A 26,062-nucleotide genomic window follows, 5' to 3' on the forward strand; every position below is an offset into this window, starting at 1 on the left:
ATCATATGCGTGTGCCCCAAGTAAAATAAAATCTACAAAAGCTACAGAAGAAACAACTATTGCATATGAAGGTGTATTTCCTATAATTTACATTATTTTTTCTGTATGAATGTTCTTCAATATATATCACAGTGCTAAAACACATGCAGAAGGCACTTGATGCTCTTTGCAGTTGCAGGGGGAGAGCAAAATAAGGATTTTAAAAAAATAATAGTAATAAAAATTATTTACACAAAAGGGTGAAAATTGTTAACATTGCTTCCATAGCAAATCCCTTTCCTTTTTCTGGAAGGTTGTATTTTGGAAAATGATGCAAAAGGAGAGATCCTTTTTCTGGAGCTTCATTGCTGGGGTGGTTGTGCCGCCTCCCTCCCTCGTGGTGATCACTTGCCCAGAAGTCATCAAGAATTCAGGTTGGTTTGGTTTAGTTGCATTTTCTTGGTTTCTCTGCTTCAGCAGCAAACTTTTTGGGGAATTCAGAGTGCAATAATCCATTTTGGTGGGACTTCAAGACCTCTTTTATGCAAGAGCTGATCATTCCCCAGTGCCTGTGCTGTTCAACTACCCAGCCTGTCCAGCAGCTCAATTTAATTCCTAGTACATTTTAATTCTTACAATGCAAGTGAATTATGATGGATTTTTGCTCTCAGATTTCCAATATCTGTCTCTAACAAGACTTGAAGGAATATTCAAAAGACAAAGGTGGTGTAACTCCATGAATCTGAAATTACATCACCTCTGTATTGAAAAACAATTGCAAAGTTGCATTCATGAAAAATTACGTTGAAACTTACTTTAGAACATGTCTAACAGGACTGAGGGGAGACAAAGCCAATAATTTGGGAAATGTTTACTGATTAGCACTGTAAAATTACTTAATTCACTCTTACTTGAGCAGTGTCCTGGATTCATAAAGAGGAGCAACCTGGGATGGGTGGAGGTGTCCCTGCCCCACGGCAGGAGGTTGGAATGAGATGATCCTTTAGGTCCCTTCCAACCCAAACCATTCTGAAATTCTGTGATTTAGGATTTTAGAGTAACCACAACCCTCTGCATGGGGTCAACACCAAACAGCAATTCAGGTGGGTTAATGCAAGAATGTCAGAGCAGAAGGTGGCTCTGACTGAGTAAAACACCTCACGGGATGGGATCATATTCCTTTGTTTGAAAAGACTCATCTTGGGTCTTAAATTTTGCCTTTGTGGTCGCAGGGATTTGCCCTTGAGCAAGCTGATGCTTGTGCACAGTGGAGAGTTTAGATGATGTTAGTCCTTGATGTAATTCAGTTAAAAAGTTGATAAAGACATCCTGGCTTTGTCTCCTGTGTCTGAAGGAGCCACAGGCAGCGGGAGAGCTCCTGAAGGCACACTGACAAACCCCGCGTGCATCACCCCAAGGCATCTCCAATTTCCACGAGCAAACAGAGCAGAAAGTGTCTTCCAGCCCGAGTTTGTGCAAGAGACACCTTGGCTCAACTTCTGATTCCCTCCTGTCTCCCAGCCTGTGCTCCTGATGCTCTCCTGTCTGCTTTATAGACCAGATCCTATCTCCCAGGTATTTTTAGCCTACAACAGCGTCCTGAAAGCTACACAAGGACACCGTGCACTTCATCCTGAGGCAGGGAAACTTTTGTCACTCCAGAGCCAAGTTTTGAGGTGACTGGAGGCCCAGGCCAGGCTGCTGAGGTTGCCCCAGTTTGCAGGAGCTGTCTGTGCTCTGACACTGTCAAAACCCCAAGAGAGGCAGCCCTTCCTTAAAGGATGCACAAGTTTTGTTTAAGGGGTTTCTGACAGCTGGAAACACGACAGTCTTTTGTTGGTTTGGTTTTTGTTATTTTTTTTGATCATCAATATTTCCTTTGGTTTTGTTTCTTAGTGTTTTTTTTAAGTGTTTTTGTTTTTGGTTTTTTTTGTTTGTTTGTTTGTTTTTTGTTTTTTTGTTTTCTGGTAGAATATCACAATTCTTTAAAAGCAAAATATTTGGCAAAGAAATGTTGATCTCGATGAATTTTTGTTTTGACAGGGTACCGGGCAAAGCCACCAAATTTTGGTAACATGCAAATGCATTATCCTGACCTCTAGGAAAAGACTGGTTTAATATTCAAATGTATCATCACTTTCTGTGTCATTTCTCAAAGATACAGGCAGAATCTTTAATAGGAAAGTTTTAGCAGCATTAATTTCCTCAGCAATGAAAAATTCTGTTTCCAGTCTTGTTCAGCAAGAAAGGCATAAGGAAATTATTTTATTTTGACATAGAAAAGGCTAAATTTTTAATAAACTTTTTAAATTGGCTACAAGAAGCTTGGGTTAAACTGTTGCAAGCAACTTTTAGTCTATTTACTCTTGATACCACTTAGAAAAAGCCCTGTAATTATTTAGAATAAAATTTTTAATGAGGAAATACCTAAAATTCCATTTTAAATTTTGTCCCTAATTAAAAATGGAGCTGCTAATTATAATGCCTATCTCCTTTAGAAGGTGCTGCAAGGCTTAATTAATTGTCAGTAAAGCTCATTTGAGAAGCTCACAGGAAGAAAAGTGCAAAATTGTTTATGTTAATCAGGAGGAGAGCTCTGAATGGGGCTGGCAGGGCTTGCTGGGCACCTGTGGGCACATTCCAGGGAATGCCATGTGCTGCTGTCCCCATTTCCCACCCCAAGAGCAGAGCAGGACAGCTGAGGTGCTTCCAGCATCATCAGAGAAGATTCCAGGTGGGCTGGAGAGGGACTGGGGACAGGGGATGGAGGGACAGGACACAGGAATTGTTCCCACTGCCAGAGGGCAGGGATGGATGGGAGATTGAGATGGAATTCCTGGCTGAGATGGTGGAGAAGAACTGGGATGGAATTCCCAGAGCAGCTGTGGCTGCCCCTGGATCCATGGGAGTGTCCAAGGCCAGCCTGGGATGGTGGAAGGTGTCCTTGCCCATGCTCACTGGATGAGCTTTAAGGCCCTTCCAACCCAAACCATTTGGGAACTCAGAGAGAAATTCAAGTTACTTTTCTCACTAAGAGAAGGGGACTCCCCTGCCTGACCCTGCCTTTTCTCTGCTGAAGGAATCCCAAGAGAGAAAATGGAAATCCAAGAAGGTTTGAAGTTCAATCACAATTGATGTCTGTGCTACTTTAGACAAGCAAGTCTCCTCTCCCCTTTTTAACTTAAATTTGTTTAATATGCAACATACGAAGGGGCAGTTGAGTGCAGAGGTCACTCAGGGCTGGGATGTGATTGAAGGGACAGCTCCCACCCCACGGGCTGAACCTTCCAGAGCTCAGGACACGGCTGTGGGGACCAGGACCAAACAAAACTATTCCCACTCCTGTTCCAAGCCCAAGCCCATGCAGTGACCCAGTTTTTGAGGAGAGAGGTTTGTGATTACCTGACAGGAGCTCATATTTGTACGAGAGGAGCAGCAAGAGCACATTTAATCTTTCATGCTCCGCTCTGACAGCTGCGCTTTCGCTCGCTCAGCTTTCTTGAAGGATGAGCCGGGCAGGGCTGATTTTTCCACATCCCGAATTTCCAGACAGGGATATGCACAAGCTGTAGGAGCTGTTTGTCTGATTGAGGCGCCAATTGTGCAGGTTCTGGCTTGGAGCAGCGTGGGGAAGGCAGCGCATTTCACGCTTAATACCGGGGAAGAGACACACGCAATGCTCAGCGGATAAAAGGCTCGTGGTCCCAGCTGGGAAAACAGTTCCATTATCTCCCAGCTGCACAGACCTTCCACACGGCTCCGTTCTGCCTGGCTGAACAGCCTGCCTGCCTGAGAGCTCCCCACAGTCCTGCAGGAAATTGTAGAGATCCTGAGACCCCTCGCTGCTCGGAGCTGTGAGTACAGAACCGCGCTGGCTGCTGCGGTGTGGACGATGCTGGGCTTGTTGGGATTTTATCCTTCCTCGCTCGTTTTCATTTGCAGAAGGGGGAGAGAAAGGGGGAAAACTCACTGCTTTATTTCTCCTGCGTGGCTGTAAATGGCTGATGCTCCAAACGTGTGCGGTCTGGGCAGAAAAGGAGGTGTGGGATGAATTTGTATGCGTGTGAGGGTTGAGGCAAGCAGAGCCCAGGCTGTGCTGGCCACGGGCACCACAGGTGCATCACCGAGGAGATCACAGCTCCGTGCTGCAGTGAAACGGGCAGCACGGAGCATGACAGTGCTAATTCTGGCACTTCCAGACGACTTTCTGCAGCACGTCAAAAGCTGAAGTGGGTAATGAGAGCCTAACCTCATTTCTGCCAGCTGAAGGTGGAAAAGCAATAAACGTAAATTTGCAGGAAAATGTAGGTAAGTCCTAAAAAGAAAGTTTTTCCCTGTTGCTCGTTTGAGTCATCAGAGGAAAATATAAAGCAAGTTCACAGCTTTGGTACCCAAAGACCTGCAGGAGTGTTAGTTTGGATATTGTTATTTATTTACACTGCATGACACAGCTTTAAAGGATGTGATACTTTATCAAAAGTTTGGAAAGTCTGCTTCCAGAAGCAAGTGCCTGACTAGAGCTTTTTGTTAAATCAGATATTCCCATGGTGCTTTTGGGGTGAATCCTTGGATTCAGACAGTTGTTGCATGTGGAAATGGGCTCCTCCAGCAGCTTTTGCAGGAGCAGGATGCTCCAAGCTGACAATTTCCTGCAGCACTTATGGAGCTGAATGAACAAGCAAGATGCAAACACTCTGTAAATAACACTTACTTGTCCTTTTACCAGCACTGCAACCCTTTGCAGATAAATATTGTGAGTCAAAATCCAAATATTTACTCCTCTGAAGTAGCATTTCCACCTCCCCTGTTATTTTTCTCCCCCAAAGACAGGAGACTTGTGACTTCCACACAAAGTCCTGAAACTTCAGAGATTTTTTCTGTGTGCCACTAAACCCTGCAGTGTTTGCAATTCCAGGCACCACATCCCCACAAATAACCCATCTCCATCAGCCAGCTTTGCCTGTGGTGCTCCAGAGGCACTGTGTCAGTGTTTCACATTCCACAAGTCTCTGCTTCGTAGGTTTTATGACACTAAAAAGTCCCAAATCAGTACCTCTATGAAGTTAGCAACAACCATAGATCACATTTTATCGTGTAAAAAAAGAAAAATAAAAAATCCCCAATGTTTGCAGCTGTGGTTTTCAGATGCTGGTGAGGTACTGCTGGCCATGGATTACAAGTTTTACCTTTCATGCTGAGGATAAAATTATAAATAATCCATAACCACCTAAGTGCTTTAAATCAAGCAGGAGCCATGTCTCCTTTCCTTTGCTTCCAGCTTTATGACCACTATTAAAAAGGTTTGTGGTGCATAATAAGCTACCCTAAAATTAATTTCTTGCCATTGGAGCAAGTATTTCCCTCACAGAACAAGGTACCAGTGTGCCCAAGGGGCCTTAAAACATGAAGTTGGGTGGTTCAAAGCACTATTTGTGTTTGAACTGAGAATTTTCACTAGAAGATATTTTGTGAGTACGTGGGAAGAGATCAGCTCTACGAAACAGCATCAAATTTTTATTTCCCTCCCCAAAACTGTGTTAGCTGCGTGTTACTGCAGTATTCCTTCTGTGAAAAACTGAGTTTATTGCAGAAGATTGCCACAGATTGGCCTCTGCTCACCTTCCTCAGGGACACAAAAAACATCTTAATGGTGTCCTGCTTGTCCCCAGCCTCTCACGCTGTCTCTGGAGCAGGGGAGGCCCTTGCAGAGGAGGAAAACCAGCAAATATGGCCCAAAAAATCATTTATTCCTTCTTCCCAAGGGCTGCACTCAGAGCTGGCCATAACTCTGTGCTTGGGCAAGTTCAAAGCTTCGTCTGTCTCCAGGAGAAATGGAGACACAAAGAAATTCAGGCCCAGTTTTACAGCTACAACTCCCTGTGTGGCAAAAACCATCCCTGGGACACACAAAGAACCCCAGACACAGCAGAATTTAGGTGATTGGGTGACCTTATTTTCATCCAAAACAACCAGGCTTCACAAGTCTCTTATTTACACAAAGGTTTTCAGCAAATGCAGAATATGCAAGGAAAAAATAAAGAACTTGAAAAGGGAACAAAGCATCTTCAAGTTCCCTAATCACAGTAAAACAGAACAACCCAAATAAAAATAGATCCGGGCACTGTACTTAAAAATTCCCCATGTTTGGGGGAAAAAACCACACACAGGTGTGAGAGAGAGAATCAGAGGTATGGAAACCCTACTTGGAGCTAGGAAAGTGCTAAACACACCAGGTCAGCACAGAGCAGAGAGCCAGCAAGACATTTCTGCACAAAAATCCCTCATGGGGGCTTAAACTCCTCAGTTTCAGAGGCTGGAGGAGAAGCAGTGAGGAAAAGCTGGAATTTTTCCATACCTTGCTGCCCTCAGCTCTGTCTCCTCTCCTCCAAAGGCTCGTGGTGCAGAACCTCTGGCTGTGGCTTTTCCTGGTGGATGAGGAGCAGCTGCTCAGCACTTCCTGCTGCTTTTATTCTCCAGGGCACACGGGCTTCTTCCCAAATTTCTGGGGAAAAATGATTGATCTGTCTTAATGCAGCCTTCCAGTGCCTGAAGGGGCTCCAGGAGAGCTGGAGAGGGACTGGGGATGGAGGGACAGGGCACAGGGAATGGCTCCCACTGCCAGAGGGTGGGGATGGATGGGATTTTGGGATGGAATTGTTCCCTGGGAGGGTGGGGAGGGGTTGGGATGGAATTCCCAGAGCAGCTTGGGCTGCTGGCAGTACCCAAGGCCAGGTTGAACACTGGGGTTTGGAGCAGCCTGGGACAGTGGGAGGTGTCCCTGCCCATGGGGATGAGCTTTAAGGTCCCCTCCAACCCAAGAAATTTCATTATTTGATCTCTTTATTCATTTTGGTGGTTTTTGTGTTCTGGGTTTCCTGCAAGAGTTCAAACTCCAGAGCACACAGCGCTGAGGGGAGCACTGAGAGGGAGGTGTGGGGAGGAAGGAGCTGGGGAGAAGAAGAATAATTTCCCTCAGAACCTCAGATGTATTTTTAGCCCATAAAGACCAGAAGGAATGGACCAAGTGAGTCAGAAAGGCAGTTTGTTTTATTAAAATTCCTGACAGCATCTGCTGTAATGCTCTTGTTAAAAAGAGATGGAAAACATCAGAAAGATGAGAGAAGCTGTGTTCTGTCCTTGCTCTTTACACAACATAATAATATGGAAAGGAGTTGAATTGGTTTCCCGGTAACTGGTTTTATTGGCTATATCCAAACACAAGTGACCCAGGTACAAAAAGACCCTCCCCAGGGTCTCTGTCCTCCACCAGAGGCAGCTCAAACAAATAAAAATATTCTGCCTACTTTTCCTACAATAAATCCTTCCTTCTCTTCAGGACACCCTGATGCGATCACCAATAAGATCCATTTTTTAAATGAGATTCTTCAGAAAAAATATAAATGCTTTATATTTAGTAATGAATTCAGATCTCCCATGGCTGCAACCGAAGCATGAGGATCCCAAATCCCTCTTTGTGATGCCTGCAAGGAATCTTTTATTAAAATTCTCTTATTAAACTTATCTCTTATGAAATGAGGGAAGAGTGGCTGAAAAACGAGGATCTTCTGCTGTAAAAAGGAGTTTAAATATCAAGTGTGTACCTTTGAGCAGCACCTGATTTTAATCCCCATCCCTGTGATTCTCACTGGGAAGGTAGAACCTGGCTGGGATGAAGTTCTGCACCAAGTTTCTCACTGAAATGAATGAATTTTCAGATATTTAGTGATTATTTCTGCATCATAAACACCTTTTCCACTGCCTGTAGGGTCTGGACATCAGGAATGGGCTTGCCTGGATCACAAAATGCTTGGCACTGTTCCTGAAACCCTGGTACACTTCAACAATTCAAATCCATTTCTCCCAGACGTTCCCTGAGCGAGTTTGGTGTGTGCAGAACACGAGTGGTGCCTTTGGTGAGGGAAATGGGGATTAAAAGCACAGAAGTTTCTGCAACTTCATCTCTTCCAGCAGTTTCTGATAATCCTACCATGAAATTACAAAAGCAGCGGGACCAGAGCAAACCTCCCTGGAAATTGTACTCCCTCCATTTGTAAAGGAAGCCAGATAAGGTGGAGATTTTTATCAGCTAAATGAGAGAGCTGTGTCACATGGGCTCCCCAGTGTCCCACCCCTCAGCTGAAAACCTCAGCCAGGACAGGATTTGTGCTGTGGATCCGTGAATCCCTGCCTTTCCCAGGCTGTTGCAGCTTCCAAGGAGTTTGTCCTTGAGGCAAGGAAAGCAAAACAAAAGCAAAATTCTCCACAGAGTCACACTGGGCACCCACACTGTGACCTCCAGCAGAGGTGTTGATTTTCCCTGGTGCCTCAGTTTCCCTCCTGTCAGAATCTGTGGTATTGATGATTCTGAGATTGTAAAAGTCTCTGTCTGTCAGCCCCCTGCCAAAGCAGAAGCCATAATTGGTCTGTGCTGGTTTCCAGGTTGTTTATTCTGTTGATCTCTCACATGTTCTGCTGCCCTGCCCAGCTCTGTCCTGCAGGGCAGCGTGTGGGGCTCTGCCCTCAGTGGGATGTGACAAACATTCAATACCAGAAACTCCCTGGGCTGCATTTACAAGAACGTGCCAATATCTGTCACCTACGTTGGACAGTGTGTGCCCAGCCTGAACCAACAGAAAAATGCCAACAGCACAGTGAGACATGGAGGGCATGAAGAAGGAGAAAAAGGACAAGGCACACCCAATTTCCTCCATCCTGTCCCCTTTGGACCCCTCATCTAGAATCCTAAAATTTTACTTTTGCACCCGTGCCACACTTAATTATTACTGATATCAAACACTAAGAGCTGGTAATTGATCCTGTAGGATTGAAAACTCTTTTCCATGGGCAGAGATCACAGCCAGTGTCTCTGGGGGCTCTGTCCAGGGAGGTTCCTGACCCCTGCCAGGGTCCCAGACCTGCCAGGGCAGCCAGAGGGAAGCTCTGGACTCCCACATCCTCCTCTGATTTATCAGCTGGCAGCCACTCTTCCAGCTGCTCCTGATGCTTTAGAGGGGGATAACCCTGGCTGGTGACAGCTGGGAGCTGTTTTACCCATGGCACTGTCACTTGTCCCTGGTACTGCAGCATCCAGACTCTGCTCACACTGATCCATTCTGCTAATTTCCCTAATTTCCCCACTTAGCCCCAGATGGGTTTGTTTTCCTTCTGTAGATAATAGCAGAAAAGCTCTGCAGGCCCCAGAGAGGGAATTTCTCTCCCAGAAATTGTTTTGTCTGTTGGTTTAGAGGGAGCACTTGGGCTGCACAGCGGGTTAGAGGTTTTACCCCTGTTAAAGTCACTTAAACTGCCACCTTTCCCTCAGCACTGATATCATTAGTGCTGACACATTGCTGCAGCCTCTCCACAGAGGTCACCCAGCCCTTTCTGGAGCTATCACACAAAGCTAAAAGCCATAAATATTATATTTAACCCTCTCCTTTCCTGTGTTACTCCATAACCACTGGAGGTGCAGGTTTAATTTCTTCCCTGAACACACTCTGGATGATTTATTCCACCAAATCCATCACTTAGGTTTGCATTTTCAGTACTGGCTCAATTTTCCTACCCCGAAATCCAAATAAACGACAATATTTGGTATAAAACTCTAATGCCTGGGCAGCTGCATTCCCATCTGTCTGTGAGGGGGCAGACTTGTCAGAGGGATCTTCTACTTACAAGGAAAATCCTTGTTTCCTATATCATTGGAATAGGAACTGTTTTTCATTAATTCCTTTGCAAAAGCCTGGGCTAAAGGTGTCTCTGCCCACACCAGGGGGTTGCAAAAAGATTATCTTTATGGTCTTTTCCAATCCAAAGAGTTCTGTGATTCTCTAAAAAAAAATTATGTAAAAAGAAACAAACAGGATCCTTTTTTTAAAGCAGAGAATTCTTGTAGAGCTGAATGTACTCTAAATATTTGCTGTTGCTGTTTAAGTACCAAGAAGATTTTGAGTAGGATAAAGTCAGGCTAAAATTTGTGCAAAATATTGTGCAAAATCACCTGTGGCAGGCTGGAGGTGTGAGGTGTGGTGAGGAAGGGTGAGGAGGTGGAACCCTGTCAGAACTCAAAATGTCCCTCAGACATTTTTGGATGTTCCGGGCCCAGGTCAGAAGCATTTGAGACCCTGGCAGGCAGCTGCAAACAGCTGTGATTTTGGGTTTGAACCATGGAATGATTTACCAACCTTGCAGGGAGAACAAGAAGTCACAAAAGTTTAGATATTACAGTAGAAGTAGTCACAAAGTAGAGGGAAGAATTTCTGAGTGCTGTACAGGGGGTTTTGGTTTTGTACATGGGGGTCAGAGGTTTGAAGATGGATTTGGGATTTGGGCCTGCCCTGTCCTCCCTCTTTCTCCTTCCTCACCTCCATGTTCTTGGTGATGTTGGCACTCCCAGATTGGTTTAGAGTAGAAAATCACCATTTAATATAGGTAATAGGCATTGGGGAAAACTGTAAACATGTAACACGTAATGTCCCATATAAAAGATAGAAAATCACCATTTAATATAGGTAATAGGCATTGGGGAAAAACTGTAACCATGTCACACGTAATGTACCATATAAAAGATAGAAAATCACCATTTAATATAGGTAATAGGCATTGGGGAAAACTGTAACCATGTCACACGTAATGTACCATACAAAAGACAGCAGCAGCCCTGGCGGGGAGAGAAGAAGCAGTCGGGGTCAGAGAGGATGTCAGGGTGTGTGTGTGCCTCTGCCTGAGCTGTGAGCAAACCACAGCAGCCCCAGGAGAAAATCTTTTAGATAACTTGCAATAAACTGCCTTGAGACAAACAACAGGGACTGCTGAGCCTTTCTGTGGAAGCTCAGGCTGGAGGAGAGACTTTTCCAGCACACGGAGACACCCTGAGCCAGGGTGAGCTCCAGCAGAACCCCATCCCTGGATGTGTCCCAGGAAGGGCTGGAGGTGGCACTCAGTGCTCTGGGCTGGGGACACGGTGGGCTTTGGGCACAGGCCGACCTGGAGGATCTCAGAAGGCTTTTCCAAGCCCAGGGATCCTCCTGGGGTTCTGTGAAATGCCTCAGGTCTCACAGAGCCCTTCCTGTTCCCTGTGTGCTGAGCACACAGAGCTTTAATGCACCATTTGGCCACTTCTCCATCTTTTTTCCTGCCTGTTAATAGGATTATCCATCCCCTGTGCTGCTGCCATACCCCAAATATGGTGCCAGGGCTGCTCCATCCCCCCTCTGCTGCCCCTCTCCAGGTCTGATTCCATCTGAGACATCACCTCAGCTTTTACCCAGCTGCCTGGAGCAAAGGAGAATCCTGGCTTATGAACCTGCTCACAATTGCTGCACTTCCAGCCAGGAATAAACTGTTCTTAACCTAAATACTCCTCTGAGGACACTGAGCTCGGGGGAAGAAGAATAACTGTGCTGTATCTAGTGCAAGCAGGGATAAGTGAGCCTGGACACGCTGGATAAGTTGGGAAAGCAGCTGGAAAGAGAAGGGAGGGGAAGGAGAACAGTGGTGAACCCAGCTGAACAGCAATGACCACTTTAGACTGTAGTAAATGTAATGTTTGCAAATAAAACACAGCCTGTTGAAGCTACAAAGAATGAAAAGGCTGCCAAATGGAAGATTTGTCCAAAGGAAATCCTAAAAAATGCTTCAAGGAGAAGGGAAACTCCAGGGTGTGAAAAACCCTTCCATAGTGAGAGTGAGGTGGGGCTGTGGTTGGTGCTGGGCACCATGGGGAGCAGCACCCATGGAAGAACTGATATGGCAAATAAAGAGTGATAAAATTGATAGAGCAAGGTGGGCAAAGCTCAGTGGAACAAGAGCTGGTGTGGAGTTCAATTTGAAGAAAAAACGTTTTTTCACTTTAATGCAAAATGCCCACTTAAGTTGAGCCAGGATCTACCACTGAATCTTAGAGAAATCCTGATAACAAGGGACTTCAGAGGTATTTTGGGATGCTCTGAGGAAAGCTGTGGGCAGTGCTATTTGGAATTACTCTGTACTTTAGGTATTTCAGCATTAATTGCACAGCTTTACTCAGAGATTACTCATTTTCAAGTTACTCTTACTGAAGGTGTTGAATAATGGATGATATTAAACTTTGGGTTAGGGATTCAGGGGATTGATTTAGAAGACATAGGTGAGACAGCCCCAAAATCAAACTTCTGTCAAAAAATAGCTGAATAAAAGTTACATTTGAAGTACAAGAACTGAGAAAAAAGCACCTTTCTCACTGATTCAGGCAAAATAAAAATGACTAAGCCTGTCACGATTTTACCTCTTTGTCTGGCTGACTTTCTCAGCAAGATTGATTCCAAATCCAGCTAAGCCCTGAAAGGAATTAGCAGGAAACTGCTTTGTTGGAGGATGCTGAGGGGGTGGATTGAGCGGCCAGGGAAGCAGCAGCAATACCCAGAAATAAAAGCCCAGCCCTGACTAACCTGTTGGGTTCACTGAGGTATGAGTACATCATAAAACCTCTCACTTGAATCCACAGAGGCAAAGCAAGACTTAGGGGGAACAAAAATTGTTGCCCTGATTGTTGAAAGTGTTAAGTTTTTTTATAGTTCTTTTGAAAGTTTTAAGGCTTTAATAAACTTCTTCAGCCTTCTGATAATGTTTACATGTTTCTACTGGAGTTCTCACACATGTTCATGTAAACAATTATTGTTTTGCAGTCTTCTTTGAAGGAGGAGAGAATTGATGGGCTGTTGGTTTGACCAGTGTGGCTGGAGAGGTGGCAATTCCATCCTCCAATCCACTGTCACTTTTAGAAGGTCAGAAATATATATATATATATATATTGCGAGGTCAGAAATAAAATTGGCTCTTTTTCTCTCTTGAACTCACTAAGCTTTCTCATTTTGTGTCCAACAGAGACACAAAAAAGCAGGTGGGAAAGTTTTGTGAGGTCATAAAATCAGAGAACACAGAGTGGGAGGAACCTCAGGGATGATCCAGTGCCACTCCTGCTCCCTGGGCAGAGCATCTCCCAGTGGATGATGGAATTTTATCAGTCAGGCAGTGACACTCACTGGCCCATGAACAGAAGATAATTAATAATTAATAGCCCATTAACAGCAGAGATCTCCTGGAGGGAGGATTGGTTGTGGAAGAGATAAAGAAAACTGCCCAATGAACAACAGAGAACTGCCCCAGCTCTGACAGATGGGAATGGAATAAACACCCCAAGCTAAATCTTGCATTTCCAACCTAAGACCACCAGGCCACAGCCCGTGCAATTACCCACTCCAATATCAGTGTCTGGCTCTGTTGAGCTACAGCCCAGGCTGGGAATGGTTCAGAATAAATGAGCTGGGATGAAGGGTGTGACAGCTAACAAAGCATTTGTAATGGGCTATACTGCTATTAAATGCAAAGTAAAAAGGGGCACTAAAAGATGTGTAAAAATAATGAGAAATAAAGCTAAAATCTGTTTAGGCCGTGGTTGTAGTCCTGGCGTGAGAGACTGAAAATTAACCTCACTCTGCATAACTGCACTAAAATATCTGTAAAAATAATCAGAAATAAAGCTAAAATCTGTTCAGGCCATGGTTGTAGACCTGGCATGAGAGACTGAAAATTAACCTCGCTCTGCATAAATGCAGGAGGGTGTCAGGGAGGCTCTCAGGTCACTTCAGTGCTGCCACACTCAAGTTTTGGACCATTTGAAGGGTTGTTTCTCCTGTCACGGTGCAAATTTGGGTTACACCCAACTGCTGTACCTTTCACTGGCCATGGACAGGCAGCAAAAGGTGCAAGAGATGCCTCCAGGAAAGTCTCACTGCTTACATTCTTCAGAGGTGCTTCACTGTTAAAAAACCCCGTAATGGATGTTTCTGTTTTGTTTTCATTTCAGTGTTTTGGAGGAGCAGTAATGCTTTGGGTAAAATTCAAATCAATGCAAACCTCATAAGCCAATAAAAGTTTATAGATGGTTATCCAATATGTAATTTGTTACACAATTTCTCTGTGGCTTCTGTTTATTGAGACATAAAGACTTTGCTTTTTTTAAGGGAGGTTTTATGTGAGGAGGGCATAAGAAGGAATAACCTTTCATACCTATTGTGCCATAAACTAAATTACTCTTAACCCAAACCATTAATCTTGTGGTGGCAGCCTAATGAGACCAAAGGAAACAGAAACAAACTGCCTGGAATCTTCTTGAAGGGACAACTTTTATTTCCATCAAGCCTGTAGGTGCCCAGGTTGGCCACATGGATGTCACAGGTGATAATATCAGATAATATAAGAAAAAGTAATCCAAGAAAATGATGAGGGTATAAAGCTTGGGACAGGGAAGGAATGTAGAGGAGATGTTAAGGTGTAGCTGCACATTCGGTTTATTTCCTGGCAGGAATTTCCTGCTGGATGTGAGTAATGAAGGGAAGGGAAGGAAATCTGAGCAGCAGCCTGGGGGCTGCTCAAGTAGAGATCAGCATGGCTTTGGTGATTTGGTCAGGAGGGCTGGGAAAGCTCTCAGGAAGAATGATTCCCACCCCAGTGAGGAAATTCACTGCAATGCCTGGTGCTTACGACTAAGATGTTCTTTCTCTAATACAACTTTTCTCTCTGCAATATCCTTTGGCCTGCACACAACATCATTTTTCCTGGTGTAATTTCAAAGCAAAGGAGCAAAACTTGGGAGCAAATGCGACCTTTTTTTTTTATGTTTTATTTTTTGGAGCCAAACACGTAAACATAAAAAGAGCTTTTCCTTAGTAGGTCTTGCTTGAAGTATGAGTGCACTGACCTGGAGATACGCACAGAGTAAAAGCCAATTTGAGGCTGTCTCATAAGTTAAGTGAAGCTCCAGGTCTTTGGGAAGCTGATGTAAATCTTGCTGAATTCAGTGGGATGTGTTTCCCTTTCCCAGGACTGGACCAGCCCTTGCATGCTGTTTATTAGCCCCATTAATTCCTGGGTGATTTCCCCTCCACACAATGCAGCTGTGGCTGTGGAATTTGCCTGAGTAAAGGAATTGAAGTATTTGGTGATGAACTTGCACTCTGATGAGGACTGGTTTGCCTATTAAAGAAAGAAAAGCTAAAGGCAGTGGATCCCTTCAGCCCCTAAATTTGCTATTTCCCTTGAAGGATGACAGATTTTTGTGAGAGGAGCAGACCAAGAGAGGAATAGAAACAATCTGTGTGTTGCTTTTAGCGTAGAATTGGTGAAAACATTGGATTTGTGTCATTATGAGGTAACAGCATTGTTTTATGTGTCAAGGGGAAAAGAGAAATAGTCCCTTATTTAGATCAGCACCAGTAAATGGATGGTTTTAAGACTGAAAAGCGGGGCCATCTCCTTCTTATCATCTCCATTCAATCTCCTAAACTCTTGCTGAGCCTGTAACAGAGCCTGGGCTGCGAGGGAGAGCGAGCCAAGGCTCAGAGTGACACGGAGTGACACCAGCAGGAGTTATTAGAGGAATTTATGAGCACAATCAGGCATGGGCATGACAAGAAGTTGGGGAAGAGCTGCAGTATCCCAGGAAACAGTCTGCATTATTCAGAGCAGAACTCCAGGGAAGGTGTGATGAGCTTGACAAAGTGCAGACACTTCACTTCAGGATCCTCCTCAAAGTCTCTTCCTCAAAACCAGAAGCACTTTTAAGCCCATTAGAGACTAAACTCTATTTTGGGATTTTACCACTGCAGCTCCAAGGAAATGTGTTGAAACTCGTTGATGGATCATCTTTGCAGGGATGTGAGGCTGAAAATTAGTCTTTTACAATGTTTTCTTCTGCAGTTGTTGGGATGGCTTTGATAGTCCTGGGGAAGCAGCAGCTTGGGGTTGGCCATGGATCCAAATGGGGAAACAAAACTTCCTGAGAGCTTAAAGAAAGACTGGAAAAGGAAACTTCACTGTTAAATATTTTAGATCCTCATCCCATGGAAAGAGTCACCAGAGGGGAAGGAAAGATGGAACCATGGGGGTTTCACTGTGCAGGTTTACCAATGAAACTATTCCAAAGGATTTATTTTTTTCTTTTTTAATATATAGCCCAAATTCAGCAAAACACCTAAATCCATCTTTGCAGTTGATATGAGAGTGATCCTACAGCAAAGAATGCACCTGAAAATATATTAATTAGCAATTTCTGCTATGGAGCAGCCATTCCACAAAGCTGGCATTAGACAGACCCTGAAGCAGGGAGCTTAAATTCCAAAGACCCTTTAAATTCAATGTCTTCCTTGAACAAATTCTTATTTTAATCTGGAATATTTAGTGATAAATCGCCAGCCTCCAGTTTTGAAGGCAGTTTATCTTTGGCACCTTTAAAAAGGAAGGGGAAATTTGGGATGTTGAGTTGTTTTTGTTTTATTGATATGGAAAATGAAAGTGGGGCTTCTTGATAATGAATGCATTTGTGGATTTCTTGGGACAGAACATTTTTTTTTTCTTGTTCTAAATGTGGTGGTTTTGACTTAAAACAAAGGACAACCTTTGTAGAGGATTGGTGAAATCATGTGCCTTAGTAGAGACTCCAAAAGACAAAAATTGATTTTGCTAGAGGATAAAGGAATGATAAGATGAGGAAAGATCTCCTTTGCTGTGGAAAGACAGATTTTGATATTCTTCAATTCTGCTGAACCAACAAGTTTAAGAGTTTACAACAACAGTTTGATGCAGGAATGAAACCAGGGAAATTTCACTTTTTGTGCCCCCACAATGGCACAAAATGGATTAAGGATGCAGGAACTGCTTGGGAAGTACACAGAAATAGGATATAAAAGTGGAATGGAAAATACAGAGTTAGGGGATGAAAAGGGAGGGAGAACCATGTAAACATGGAATTTTCACCAGCTCCCTTTAATTGGCACGCACAAAACATCATTGAAACCCTCAGGATTTTTCCCTCTGGAGATTTCTCTGGTTAATTGTGAGTTTTCCCTGCTCTTTTCCTGGGTGCTCAGGACCCTGGTGGTGAGGGAATAATGGGAATAATTCCCCTGCACCCCGTGGTAATTTGGGCACATAATCAGTAAAATAACTTGCATCAGGACTTTGCCAAGTAAGTGCTCCTCAGAATGGCCTGGGGTGACACAACAGTGGTTAATTCACTTTTTATTTTCTCTGTTATAACAGATTATTTGGCATTGTCTCCTCTCAATTGTTCTCTGTGATTACAACAACACATTTTGGTACATAACAAGAGTGGAAATGAAAACACTGAATAGAAGGGGACAAAAGAGGCTCCTGGAGAGCTGATGTTAAAAGGCAACAGGTGAAAATCCTGTTAGATTTCAGTGTACAGTTTAATGGATGAGGAAACAAAGCAGAAATGAAAAAGGAAGTTCTGCTTCTGAAAAAAAAAAAATTGCACAGCCAGGAGAAATCTCTTGCTAAATATTTATATCCAGTCCTGGCCTTTCATGGCCCTTCACGTTTTTGAATTTTAGGATTGATTTATTTTAAATAACTGCATACATAAATAAGTGTATCCTAAATATACCTCTCTGTGTATTAGGAGACTCTGAGTAAAATTATTATTCTTATCATAAAACAGATAAATTTAAAGAGTTATTCTTCCAAATAGGTTTGGTCCTTGTTCCCAGCTGGTGCAAATTTGCATTTTTCCATGAAGGTCAGGGTTTTCCTACTCTCACCCTGGCGTAAACCCTGTTTACCTGTTAAAAACCCAGAATGGCAAGTTCAAGTTCTTTAGTGTACCCAGGAAGGGAAAACTTTCCGAAATCCTGATTACTATTTCAGCTAACATTTTGCTTTTCTAACCTCTTCTGGGTTTGTAGCAATTGTCTGCTGCATATCCAGCAGATGCAAATGCATCAATCCCTGCATGTGTGCCTTGTTTGGAGTGCAGGGCCATTATCCAGGAATAAAATCAATTTCTAACAAATCATCTGCCATGTGCAAAGCAGGCCTCTAATAGTAATTAAAGTCATAAAATGGATTAATGTTGCTCTCTAGCTCTTTCTTTTACCCACTGGTAAAAACAGCTCATACATGAGTTCTAGGAAAGAGCATGAACTGCAGAAGAAATTAATTAATAAGCAACAAATAATCACAAATCAATTCATTTTAGGCCTAGGATTACATCATGATTTTCAAGCAACTTGATAAAATTAATTTATGGCATTTGACTTTGAAGTGACTTTGAGGGAATTTAGATGTTCATATGGAACTTGTAGCAAAAATAAAAACATATTTAATGTAGAAAAAGGGAAAAATAGATAAGTCTGTTTTAAATTCACCAAGACATTCTCTGTAATAAAATGAATCTCTGAAGTTGTACTTCTACATGTTCTTCTCCAATACACTCAAATACACAGCTCATAATCAAGTTTTCTTCTCAATTTGACAATTTAAATTAAAAAAAAAATAGTCTATAAGTTATTCTCTGACTTGAAACACAGCCATCTTCTCAAAATCAAAAGAGTGGCTAAAGTTGTTAAAGAAAGACATGGCTATTTATATTTATTAATCCTAATAACACGATAATTTTAATTGAGAGCAGTGAATTTCTGTTCACTCTGGGCAGGGAAGGTTTCCTGTTGGATTAAGTCTTTTTTTGACCCAGAGATGGTGCAACTGAGAGGTGTTATAATAACTTTTATTCCATTTTCAGTCTCATGTGAAGGGTGAGACAATACAGGTGTTATAATTAATGTCATCACAATCAGGAGCCAATTATTTCCTAATTACAAAACATTGTAAGTGTTTCTGAGCCTATCAGCTTTAGCCACACCATGCTGTAGACGCCTTAAAGACAATAACCCAAAATTACCCCTCATGGCTCCTACTACAATACATCTTTCCTAGTTCTATGTCTCCAAAGTATCTAGTTTTATTTGAAAACTCTACAAATCCATTTCCCACACTTCCCCAGTTTCCAGTCCTTGTCCTTCCTCTTGGCTGGTGTGGAGCAGCACCCTCGGGGCATCCCCTTCACCCGCCCAGTGCTCTGGGATCCCTCTGCTCCTCCCTCTTGGATCACACAAACCCTTCTGGATTTTCCATGGGGGATCCTTTGGAGAATCCACCTTTGCGTCTTGGCTGCTGTTTAAAGGATTTCCTCCTCTTCCTCCTCTTCCTCTTCTCCTTCTGCATTCCACCAGCATGCAGCTCTTGATCTGCAGCAGTAGAGGGAAATCATTTGTATTCCTCTTCCCATCTCCAGATCATCTTCAAACCTGTCTAGACATTAAAGCACTGTTTGCTGCACTGATTATTCCACTTGGCTGTATCCCCTATCTTAAAATACATAGATGATGCTGAATTAAGTCCAATTTCATCCAGAAACCAACTGATTATTTTCTTCCTTTTCCTCATTATCCAAGAGATTCTAAGTGATGGCAATAAACAGCAACAGCATCACCGAGGAGGAAGGGAATGGGAAGGATCCTCATTTCACACTCAATCATTTACTTGTTAAACAATATGCCTTGAAATTAACTTTCCCTCCTGACACCCCTGCATGCACAAATGCAAATAAAATGATTACAGCCTTCATCTTGGGCAAAAATAATGGTCATGGATGGTTCAGTTAAAGTCACCCTGGAGTTGCAGCCCTGATTGTTCCTATTTATATTGTTTAGAATTCCACCTAATCATGGTCTAAATCTGTGGCCACCCAGGTCAGGCCAGAACTAGTCCTGGCCACTTTATTTATTGCTGCACTGCAGTATGTGGCTATTCAAAATTCCAAATATTTCCTGACAGCTCTCGGGGGAAATCTACGGTTCATAATTTCCTTTCATGGTACTATTAATACTTCCTGACAGGCTGAAAGCCAGTTGTTAATAATCTGGAAGATTTCCAGGTTCTTGTCTAAAATTAGCTTCAGTTTCTCTTCTTTATTTTTTTTTTTTTTTTGGCAAATTTTAACCTCAATCCAGAAATTTCTGAGGCAGGAGTGGCAGGTGGATGCCCTGATCCTCCTTCTGCAGGTGTTTGGTCAAGCCTTGGACCTCGTGGTTCAAAAGAGCATTGCTCCAACTTCAAAACTCCAGGGATGTTTTGCTCAATTCCACACTCCCTTTGGGAAAAAAGTTTGGTGGGCTGGCGAGTTCTCTGTGTCCAGTGGGCAAAGAAATTGCCTTTTTTTTTTTTTTTTTTTTTAAGGTGTTGTGAAGGCCACCAGCTTAAGAACCAGGTGTGTAAGAAGTGCAGCAGCAAAAATAATAAATAGTAAAGATGCTGTTTATTTGAAAGGAGAGCCCCATAAAGATATCACAATGCCTTTAATATGGATTTTAATAAAAAGATCTGGGATATTGAATGTGAAGAAGCAAAAGATTAAACTGAAAACACCCAATAAGAGCCTTTAGGGTGGCACAAATGAAAGCATTGCTGGGATATCAGGCTCAGAGAGAAACAACTGCTGCATGAGATCTTGAAAGAGATGAAGTCTTCAAAATATCATTGTAAAAGTTTATCAGCAATTCTTTTATTAACCTCCATATCTCTGAAGAAACCTGCACACTGTCTTCTGATGATATCCTCATTTTGATCCTCTTTTTACTGAAAAAATGGGAATTTTGCTGCTGACTTCAGTCAAAACCCAATCAATTTTTTTATCATTATTACACTGATAATATTTAGAAAGAAGTTTTTTTTAAGCTTTTACTCATAGATATGAAATAGATATTAAACTTTTCACCTGGGAAGAACAATCTGTCCTCTTCATTTCCAGTGCTTGAGTATCATCAAGATCTGCAGGTTTAGTGTTTGTGAACATGTTAAAAGAAATGTGATAATTGGTTCAGAAGTGATATTGTCAGATTTGGAAAATTTAACACTTTCTGATCTCTTCAAAAACTTTATTTCTTTGTGTATTATATTGAAAATTGATCCACACTTACATTTCAGCCAGGCCTTGGAAGACTTATTATCAGATTTTTCCATCTCAATGTTGGCTCAGTAGTTGCTGCAGACTGTATTAAATGATTGGGAGAGAATCTTCTTATTGTTGGAAATTATCTTTATCATGAAAACTTCTAATTTATGATTCACATGGAAACCATTATTTTCTGTAGTTCCCAAAGATCTCTGAGGGCTGAACTGATGTTTTCATCCCACCAACACTTCCAGGGCAGATTTCACACAAGTGCTGGAGGTGCAGTCCCACATATTTAGGGATTAAAATGAGCAGCACTTTTTAAACCAAAGAATGAGCAATCAGCCCTTTCAGGCTGATGACTGGCATTGCATAGTGTATAAATTTTTAAAAAGAGTGTCAAAATACAGCTCCAAATGCGGTTGTGTTAGATAACTGCACCTGGGCTCAGCACGAGGGCTGGGATTGGGTGGTTCTCTGTTATATTCATTATCACTTAAAGCACTTTGCTGTTGAAAGACATTTTAATGCTGATTTGTCAACAGCACAGCCCACTGGGGTTTCCACCTTTCAGTTTTTGTATTTGGGTTAAGTACAGCAAATTCTCTCATCGGTTTTTGCCTGTTGAGAGAGGGTTATTTACAGCTGGGAATGCCCACACAGTGTTTGGCTACTGCACTGGACCTGTTCAGATACTCATGGAAGAATGGATGAATGAAAGAGAGGCACTCCCTGAGACCTTCCCAGCAGTTCCAGTGGGATCCTGAAGCCCTTGGACACGTTCTGCACTGCACTGATGGCAGAGGAGTTTCTCTTTTCCAGCATCCTGCTTTAAGCTCCCCAATTGTTGCTGTGAAGATAAAAAAAAAACAGGAAAAAAAATCAAAATAATTTTAAAGATGTTTAAATCCTGCTGTGTCTTATATTTGATGATTAAAGAATGTGTGAATCCTTACAAGGATGCCTAGAATCATGGAATGGTTTGGGTTGGAAGGGACCATAAACCTCCTCCAGTGCCTCCCCTACCATGGGCGGGGACACCTTGTGCAGGCTGCCCTAGAGCAGAGGCTGGGCAGAGTCACAGAATAAAGCAGGGATTTATTCAAGGATCTCCTCCATGGATCCACCTTGGGCAGCACCAGAGCCCAGCCAGGGCTGCACCCAAATGAACCAAAATGGCACAAAATGAACCCAAGATGACCCAAAATGGTCCCAAAATGAACCCAAGATGAACCAAAATGGTCCCAAAATGCACGAGCGCTCCCGGGGGCTCTCCCTGGGATCAGTTCTGCTCCATTGGCACCTTGGAGTTCATTGTCCCATTCCAGCTCCAGCCCATCAGTCCCACCCTGCTTGTTTTTCTCTCTCCAGCCCACGCTGTTTGTGCTCCTGGGCTGAGGTTTGGATCATTTGTCCTTGGTGCCCAGCTGGAGCAGGAATTGTTTTGTCTCCCTGCTCTGTGCAGAGCTCACCATCTCCTGATGTGAAGCTCAGAATTGCACACTAAAGCAGCACAGAATGTGAAAAATAGAAAAGCTAAACCTGAACCTTCACTTCCACTGTCCCAGGCTGCTCCATGCCCGTGTCCAACCTGGCCTTGGACAATTTCAGGGATATTTATCCACAAATTCCCTGTGCCAGGGCCATTTCAGTGTTGGTGAATCCATTTGGGAAGGTGAGTGAGGCCTCATCAGAGAGCAAAATTCAGCCCATTTCTTCTCAAATATCTTTATTTGGGGAGTTTAAGACACCAAAGCCTCTGTAGTGTCCCACCATGTAGGATCTCAATGTCACCTAAAACCCAACGAGCTGTTTGCTCGGAGTTAGGAAAATGTTTTGAAAACACAAGATTTAAACCCTCCCCGAAGGCTTTATGCGCTGAATTTGAATTGCAAATGAGCCACAATATTTTCAGTTTCCCTAGGAAAAGTAAGCAATAGCAGTCAGGAGTGAAAACCAAATGAAAATCCAAATCCTTTTGTGAAAGAGGAAAAACAAGAATGATCGGTATCGGAAACCTTTGTTAAATAGCATGGGGTGCTTTTCTCCCTCAAAATATGGTTCAATAATTCTAAATAAGCAGTGAGAACTCCAACAGCATACGTAAATCCTGCTGGAGCCTGGAAAAGTGGTCGCTTCTGCTCCTGCTCTGGTAGTTGCAAGTGTTTGCTATTCACTCTGTTATGGATATCTGGAAAATAGTCTGAGTGCAGAAAGCGCCTCAGGGATAAAAAGTTTGAAAAGAAAAATGTAGCTGTATATCATTGGCATTCATGAGAAAATTCACATTAGATGCCTTCGAATCAGGTGCTCAGGAGACAATAGAGAGATCAGGAGCAATGTTGTGCCAGGAATGCAAGCCTGGCTGGGACAGGCTGGGCTTCTTTCCTGGCACACGAGGAATACAAAAGTGTGCAAGGCCAAATTCAAAAGTTAATAGAGATGTGTGGAAGCTGCTGGGAGGGAAAGATGAGGCTGCAGAATAAAAAGGCTGTGCATGCACTGCCTGGATTAGAGCTTTTCTCTCCACATTTCCATTCCTTTCTTCTGCCAGGCAGATCTCATTCCATAGGTGGTTATGCCAATAAACCTGAGGTGAAGCTCCTCCACCAGCACCACTGTGGAATTTGGCCCCAAATCCCTCTTGTTACACTTTTATTTTTTTTTTTTTTTCCCACCAGGTCAAAAAGCTGCTCTTTCTGCAAACACAGCTACATTTTGCCATGGGTAAAAATGTCAATTTGCTGGAATTTAGCTGAGAGCAAAATCTCATCATTCCCAGGGCCTGACAGGTTTTATTCCAGTTCAATGTCACATCACCACCTGAACCAACTTTTACTTGCATAAAACTTAACAGAAAATTGTGGCAGAAGTGGGAAATGGGGCCTATTTTCATTAAAATTCAGATAACACCAGAAGAGTGTTTTGTCTTTTGTCATCGATTTAGTTTTGTAAATCAAGACCAAATACTTGGTTTTGTTACTCAAAAAATAAGTGGTTGTTGAAATTAAGGGTCTTGAAAACCAAAGCCTCAGCACCAGGTTGGGCTCAGCAAAGAACAGGACAGTGGCACTTACATTAATGTGTAAAATGATGTCAGATTAGTTTAATTAATAAAGGAATACACAGCCTATTTCCTTCTAAATTGCAAGGAAAACATCTGTACAACTGCACCCTTCAGCCGCACAACAAGACAGCCTTTCCCTCCGTGTTTTAAGTGCCAAGTCAACACTCAAATCCCACTTTTAGACTGAATTTTTCAATATCCCAGATGTGCAGGAGGGAATGTTTGATGACAGCAATAGTTTTGTGTATTTTCTTTCCAATATTACCCAGAGTGTCTGCAAGGAGAAGCAGGAGCTGCACAACTCATCCACATTGGTGACCTGGGTATTTTATCCACCTTTTCCCATTTATTCATCTCCTGTCTATCTCTGTGTGTCCCACACATTTGGATGTCCCAGGAGCAGATGTCTCTTTTTTCCCCACAGATCAGAAGTGAAAATGACAGGTATAAATTATCTGAGGACTGAGCTTCTTTCCTATGGACTTGTTTTCTCTAATGGGAAAACAACAAAAATGATGTGGCCTCCTTCTGTAACAAACATATTTGTATAAATTACATCCTGCTGACAAATGGACAGAAAATCAGGATTTTTAGGGGGAAATATAATGCTTCCCCCATTATCATATTTAACATATTTTGTTTTCCATCCATCTCTCTGCTCAAATCATGGCATAACAATTAGAATAAGTGATAGCAGCACATCCAGAAAACAAAGGGTATGATGGCAGAATTTATCTTGTTACATTTCTTGATCTAACACCAGTCTGGGATTTCTGGTCTGAACCAGATTTTTCTTATGCTATAAATATTTCAGTTTTTTCATTTATTCTTGATTTAGTTTGACAGTAAATAATCCCATGGAAGCAGCTGTTGGAAAGATGTTGTAAAAAATATTAAGTGCCTGCTCGCCAGTTCAGTCCTTGTGTTTGTCAAAGGGAAGGGAATAAAGCAGTTGGGTAACTTAAAGGAAATATGTGTGTGTGTATGTGTGTGTGTGTTGTTAAAGTAATGCCCCATAATTTGCAGTCCTAGGAGCAGAAAAATTACAGTTCTGAGGATTGATTAATACCTTGTATGAATACAAAGAGTTTGGGTTGTATATTCTGGATATTGGCAGCTGCAGGTTCATATTTCAGGGTTCCAAAAAACTCATCCAGAACCCAACAAGAGGAGAATAGAAAGCAGGGAGGGTTTCAAAAGGATATTTCCTTGCAAAAAAAAAAAAAAAAAAAAAAAAAAAGGATCTGTACTCTTGGAAAAGGCAGGGTCTGGCCAGTTATCTGGATTTTTTTTTTTTTTTTTGTAATATTTTTTGTTTGGAATATTTATCTTTGGAATATCAGGAAGCATGTAAGTAACTCTGGATGGTCTAAGTCCATTCTCAATTTTCTTTGACCTTTAGAAGGGATTTCTGCACTAAATAATTCTCGCACCCAAAGTGGAAGGACCAGAAATTGAATATTTTTGAGAGATCTTGAGGAAAAGGAGCTGGGTGTGACCAGCACTGGGAAGTGTTCCCTGTCCAAGAAAACAACCACAGAAAAATACACAGCACAGGAGGGGGATCCAAATAGAAATGCCAAGGAAAACACGTGGGAATGTGCAAAACTCGTGGCAATAATTTCTGCAAAAGGGGATAAAATGCAGACAAACGCTGGTTGTTATCTGCTAACAGCCAGCTTGGCACCCACCAGGGTGATTTGTCAGCAAATGGGCAATTTGAGCCTCCTCACCCTGTGCTGCTGCTGCACACACAGGCCCTGGGTGCCTGGGGAATCTTCTCCCTCCTCCAGGGAAAAAAATGTAAAACTGGGACAGGTAAAGTCACAAAATTAATACAGGAGGATTGAGATGACGTTTAAGTAATTAATTAAAATCCTGACTTATATTATTTTGATCTGAAGGGATATATTCTGTTCAGGAAGGACAAGGGAAAAGAAATTTAAAGCAGTTTTTTTTTGTCTCAGGTATCACAGATATGTACACGAGCTTTGAGACAAATATTGACAAGCAGGAGAAAGGGTGTGAAATAAATATGATGTGATTCAATAAGGAAAAGCACCAGCTTTTCCACTGAAGCAGAAATAATCAATGCCTACCTTCAGTATTGCCAGGTGGTTTAAAGGAGGGGCTGGAGTGGAAACTGACTGAAGGCAAGAGCTCGAAAAAAGCACCCAAAAGTATTAAAAAAGAAAGGAAATATTGATTGAGGGTGTTTAGGTGCA

At 42.6% G+C, this 26,062-nt stretch overlaps 1 protein-coding gene across 1 annotated transcript in view; it reads left to right on the forward strand.

Annotated features, from left to right (window-relative positions):
* Positions 1-3,329: 3,329 nt before the first annotated feature.
* The window catches only part of CNTN6 (contactin 6), a 129,829-nt gene continuing 107,096 nt past the window's right edge, over positions 3,330-26,062 (forward strand). Inside the window, exon 1 of the mRNA XM_021529017.2 lies at positions 3,330-3,833. The gene's annotated coding sequence lies outside the window, so the exon portion shown is untranslated. The remainder of the gene's footprint in view (positions 3,834-26,062) is intronic.

This window comes from Lonchura striata, chromosome 12 (genome assembly GCF_046129695.1).
Source record: "Lonchura striata isolate bLonStr1 chromosome 12, bLonStr1.mat, whole genome shotgun sequence".
NCBI lineage: Eukaryota > Metazoa > Chordata > Aves > Passeriformes > Estrildidae > Lonchura > Lonchura striata.